General features: G+C 40.9%; 1 pseudogene; it reads right to left on the reverse strand.

Moving 5' to 3' along the window:
- Positions 1-149: 149 nt before the first annotated feature.
- LOC110314350 lies at positions 150-1,876 on the reverse strand (annotated as a pseudogene).
- Positions 1,877-6,362: the final 4,486 nt, after the last annotated feature.

Raw genomic sequence — 6,362 nt, forward strand, 5'->3', positions numbered from 1 at the left:
CCCCCTTCTAAGAAGGATCAAAGTATCCACACTTTGGTCTTCTCTCTTGTGGTGGTTGCACTGCAGTGGCCAGATGGACGGTTCCACACAGGAATCGCTCCCTCAGACCAGATCTTCTGAGATGCAGACGCCACAGTTGCATGTATCTTCTAGACACAGGGTCTGGTNTCTNTGCTTTCTGGGGTTTCAGTGGCTGTTGCAGTTTCCTTCTTGTCTTCCGGCTTCATCGCAGGAAACAGAAGTGCTCCCTTGATTTTGTTGGAATCTGTGACAAGCATGGTGAGTCGCCCTATACCCATGCCCCAGCCAGCTGTTGGGNGNAGCCCATATTCCAGGGCAGTGCCGAAGTTCTCATCTATGAACATGGCCTCATCACCAGCAGCCTGGGCTTTGGCTTGTTCTTCAAACAGCTATTGCTGCCATATGGGATCATTCAGCTTAGTGTAGGCATTGCATACTTCCTTCTTAGGACAAACAGCTCAAAGTGCTCAGTTAAACCCTCTTTGGAGTGGTGCCACTTGGCCAAAGGACTCATAATCTGTGGGCGATCACAGATNAATGTAGGACTGATGCATGTCACTTCAAGGAATGNTCCACCTANCTTAGCAAGGAGCTTGGCTGTGGTCCTAGGTGGGGGGCATTCAACAGCTTTTGCTACAGAAATATCAAGAATTTTTCAAGTTTCTTCCATTTCAAAGAGCCTGGTTTCTGGCAGCTTCATACCTAGGGCTTTCTCAAACACTTCTACCATGCTGATTCTTCCGAAGGGTGGAGTGAAGTCAGTTTCACAGGCTTGGACTTCTGGCCTGTCTGGGTGGCAGTGATCTTGTAATGCTTTTCACCATCCCTAACAGCATCTTCTCTGTGATTTCCATGAGGTCATGACCATAGACCATGTACAACTCACAGGTGGTGAGTCAAATCAATCCCTTCACTCCAGAACTGGTGCCCAATTTCATAAACCCGGTCAATGGCACCAACAGCCAGCATCTTGTGGTAGAGTTCTGGAGCAATTCTCATACATAAGCTCATTTTCCTGCTCATTGTGATAGGTGATGAAAGGCTTGGCCGAAGCTCCCCCAGGGATGATGTTCATCATGGGAGTTCCAATGTCCAGGGATCCCAACTCATCCAAGAAACTTCTTATATCTGTGATGTTCTTTAGAGAAGATGACAAATTTCTGCCTCACAAACTCTTTCAGTATCAAGTCCAAGTATCTCTGAAGATACCTTGTTTCCTTNTCTCTGAAGGCCAAAGTGAAGCTGAGGCACATGTGCAAGCAGGGGGACAGGAGTATGATCTGGGGGATGGTGCTCAGGTCGCCATTCTTGGTTTTCCCNGGATTCCCCTCAACTCCAATTATGTCTCCTTTGTGCAGTTTTTTATTGATATGAACACATTCTTCCTCTGACATATAATTCCTGGAGTTGGCCATGACTTGTAACTTGACCTCCTCTCCTCGAAGGTCATAGAAGATAAATTTTCCCCNAGAGACCTGCCACTTCTAAGGTGACGTTAGTTAGGTGGTTCCCAGGCTTCAGGTGACTGTATTGAATGAACTGAGTGAGTGAGATGTCCACATGGTACTTGTGTGGGTATGAGTCCTCCCCACTGACCTTCAGCTGCTGGACTTTGGATCTTGTAATATTGATTTGGGTCCAGAGTCTCCTCCTCCTCCGCACCCACACCAATGTCAGCAGTGTGGTTGGCGGTGGCAGCAGCAGTGGTCTGGTATAGCTGTTTCTCACTGAGCTCTTTCTGCTTGGCCTCTTCCTCTTCTAGTTTCTCCTCAGCTTTCAGACTCTTCTTCAGTTCATTTTTGTTTAATTTCAACTCAACATCCACTTTGACTTTACTCTCCTGCAGCGTGGCCATTTTCCCCACTCTGTATTCTCACTTTTTAAAGTCTTTTTTATTGCCTCCTAATATTTTCAATAATAGCATGTAAAAACTTATGTTGTAAAAATGTTTATTTCCTATTACTGTTATGCCCCGAGACTATCACCTGACTGTTTTCATTGTAGCCATCATAACACAATTAGTTCAACTCAATGATTCTGTTACAAAACCTTATACTTAATAAAACTACATTATTATTGGGAATGTATTTTTAAATGAGAAAAGGGGATTTTATTTATTTTTATTTACAAAATGATCTCATATATCTGCATGTCACATATTGTTCAGATGAAATCATACTCTGCATTTTTAGTAAACTTTAGTGTGAAGTAATACAGTTCGTATAAAATACTGGATGGGAATGAAAGGAATTCATTTTAAACAATGCCAGTGAAAATTTCCTAAATGATTGCATAATTATCTATCATAAAACTTATAGTTATATGCTATGAGGTAACAAATGACAGTTTAGTTGCATCAATATTTTATTAAATCCAAGGCAATAGAAACTATTTGTCCTTACCAAAATTCAGCATACTTAGCATAATGAATTTTTCTTAATATCTGCACCAAATTTCCTATGATCCCCTGTTTTCTCCCCAGGAGGCCTGCAATCTCATTTAAACTTTGAGATGAGTTGACATGTCTGTTTTGTAAGGTGGGAAAAGCAGAAGTATAAAAGTAGTACTATCAGGTATGGTTTGATACAGATCAAGTTTAAGAAAAACTTGAAAAAAAAATGGAAAGTCAATCAAAAAGAGAAAGAACAAAGGCTGGGGATGTATTTTGTTGGTAGAGTGCTCCCCTCTTGGTTCCCTTCCTGGCCCTGCATTATAGACATGGTGGTGCATTTTTGTATTCTCAGCAGTTATGATATAGAGCAGGATGTTTAGAAGCTCAAAATTATCTTCTGTTGCATAGAGAGTTAAATGTAAAAGGCAGGCACTGCATGTTAATCATCTCCATGTCTTCATGAATGTATATATGGTTTTCAAGACAAGGTTTTCTGTATTTCCCTGGCTGTCCTGGAACTCATTTTGTACACCGGGCTGGCCTCAAACTTACAGAAATCCACCTGCATCTGGGTCCTGAGTGCTTGGCTTAAAGGTGTGCATCACCACAACCCAACAAATACTATAATATTTTGAACATAGTAGTTGTTCAACATAGGGTGTGTTTTTGTTTTTATGTGCTGAGGATGAAAACCAGGACCTTGAGTATGCCAGGCAAATATTTTTCAACGGTGCCCCATCTGCAGTCTACTAAATAGATTTTAAATGCCTAAAGACTGGATTTCTAGGAAGAGAGTGTATGTCAGGCTTAGAGAAACAAACATTAAGCAGCCTCTCTCCTTTGAGGTCATGGGTCATTCATTCCAAATCACTAGACAACAAGGCTTTTAAAATGTTAGGACTCTGGAGTCTTATAAAAACAGTACATATAGTGTGGTGTGTATGGAACTACGCTCAATAGAAGTCCTGAGTCTACTAGCCACTGCAGTATACACTGCAAAGCAGTCAATATCAGCAATATGAAGACATTAGGAAAATGAGATTGCTTTAAAACTAAAGAGAAAAGAATCTGGCTGCTATAGAGACCAAACAGTGGTCACAGCTGCTGACTCTAGGGGACAATAGAACAAGAGGAAGATAAAACGAGCAATAAAAGACCATTGAAGGCACACCTGTTCTAGTGGGAGACAGTCCTCGGACAGGATTTGGTTACATGCCTAGAACAATTTCCCTCTTATTTATTTTAAACTCTGAGTAATCTAGGGATAAATTTGGTCTTGGGTGAGGGATTGTCTTAATGTTCCCTGCAGCCAACATTCTTTTTTTGTATTGTTAGGATATATATATATATATATATATATATATATATATATATATATATACATTCAAAGACAGGTCACAGGCAATTTGTCTTTTAAAGTACAATGACAATATAAATAATATAAGAAAAAGAAAAATAATTTTGACACTAGACATTCAACTCAGTTTAAACTCTGCTCTCTCTCTCTCTCTCTCTCTCTCTCTCTCTCTCTCTCTCTTGTTTTGTTTTCGTTTTTTGTTTTTTTTGAGACAAGGTTTCTCTGTGTAGCCCTGGCTGTCCCGGAACTCACTCTGTAGACCAGGCTGGCCTTGAACTCAGAATTCTGCCTGCCTCTGCCTCCCAAGTGCTGAGATTAAAGGCGTGTGCCACCACCACCTGGCCTTTTTTTTTTTTTTTAANNATTTATTTATTATATGTAAGTGCATTGTAGCTGTTTTCAGACACACCAGAGGAGGGCATCTGATCTCATTACAGATGGCTGTGAGCCACCATGTGGTTGCTGGGATTTGAATTGAGGACCTCTGGAGGAGCAGTCAGTGCTCTTAACCACTGAGCCATCTCTCCAGCAGAACAGTGGTTCTCAACCTCTGGGTTGTGACCCCTTTGGCAGCATGTCTAAGGATTCTTTAACAGGGGTCACCTAAGATCACCTGAAAACACAGATAGTTACATTATAATTCAGAACAAAACAAATTACACCTCAAGAAGTTGCAGCATTTCCATGGTTCAGAACTGGGATAGATGTTTTTATGACATTGACAATATGATGTGGCTGGTCACATTGAATCCATAAGTCCTAAGTGGACAATGATGAAGGCAGGAGCCCAGATCACATTCTCCTTTTTATTCAGCAGAAGGCTCCAGCATATAGAATCCTGCCTCTCACATTTGGGGTGGCTATTCTCTGTTCACTTAAACATTTCTGGAAGTTTTCTCACATATATGCCCAGAGATGTGTTTCCTGGATGACTCTAGATCCTGTCATGTTTACAGTTTCAACCAACATAGGTTTCTTTCTTACAAAGCAAGAAGAAACCACTGCATAGTTTTCATGTGCAAAAATGACAAATATCCTTCAGTTCCAACTGGACTATGGGACTGAGCATGGATCTTCTAGTGGCAGTGCTGCTTCTTGCCTTGCTCCAGAGTCCTAGCAATAGATGAGGAGAGAAATAAATACCTGGACTTGATGGAAGTATTACAGACAAATTAGATTTATTGGTAAACTGAAGTCAGTGAAAGATCTTGAACACTGAGCAGAGCTTCTGCTTTCCTTGCTTGATCCACTCACCAGATAATGGCACCTTTGCCTGAATGTGCATCACCTAAGGATAATGAGGAACTTAGGGATGCTGCTACACGTCTTGAACCCACTCTGTGATCCTGGATTATTGGTATTAGGAGATGTACATGGCAGTCAAGTTTTGGGTTCAGAATAGTGATGTATGGAAGTGTCATTGCCACTTGATTATATTGAGAATGATGAAATAAGCTAAGGTATATGCTGTACCCTGAGGAACTCCAATACTCCAAGTTTGCTCAAAGATGGAAAAACTGAAATAAGCTGTTATGGCCAAAAACTGTAATCACAGAACTTGGGAGGTGTATGTAGCAATATCAGACAGATATTCAAGGCCACCCTTAGATACATAGCAAACTGGGGCTAGCCTGCACTACATGAGACTCTGTCTCAAACAAAAGTAAAATGAAAATAAGCTGGGTGTGGTGGCGCATGCCTTTAATCACAGCACTCAGGAGGCAGAGGCAGGCGGATTTCTGAGTTCAAGGCCAGCCTGGTCTACAAAGTGAGTTCCAGGACAGCCAGGGCTATACAGAGAAATCTTGTCTCGAAAAAAAGAAAGAAAGAAAAACATTAAAATGGAGAAATAAGCCAGATGAATGCAGGGAGGGAAAATTTCTCAGAATCAAGGTTCAGTTTTTCAAAAGGGGAAAGCAAAAATGGCCACCATTTGGCCACCATGGCAACAGTACATGGTTTCAGGAAAGGGGTAGTGACCTTGTAAGGTCAATTTATCATCCCATGGTACCTCCACCTTCCCTCCTGAGTAATATGCAATGAACCCAAGAGCAAGGTAGTTAATTTTAATATATATAACTGGGGCACATGGAAAATTATGATCCTCCCTTTTAATATAATGTAGCTTATTGAGAAATATGCTGGGTGTTTTTCCACAGGCATATGAACAAGCTATCTTATTTTCTTTGTCTGGAGAATCAGGTTTCCTATTTCTGATTTATTATTACACAAATGGGCCAAACACACTAGAATTCACCAAATAATGAATCAGATTCCTTTAAAGGGGGAGAAATCCTACAATTAATTTAAGGGAGAAATGTCCTCTGGGATACCAATATTACTTCTGTGTTTGTCAAACACACACAGGAGGATGATCAAAGGGTACAACACATTATAAAAATGTACCCTGTGCTAAAACTGCTTGAAGTCTGAGTTTCTGGAAACACAAAGCCCTTTGAACAAAGAGCAGTTACTGTACACAACCTTTGAGTTCACTTAGGGTCAGATATCAAAGATGATCTTACTTACTTTAAATAATAGAACTGGACACTGGCTGGAAAAGCTTAAGCTAAAAACAGCCCAGAACCGCTG

The sequence above is a fragment of the Mus pahari genome, chromosome X, assembly GCF_900095145.1.
Source record: "Mus pahari chromosome X, PAHARI_EIJ_v1.1, whole genome shotgun sequence".
NCBI lineage: Eukaryota > Metazoa > Chordata > Mammalia > Rodentia > Muridae > Mus > Mus pahari.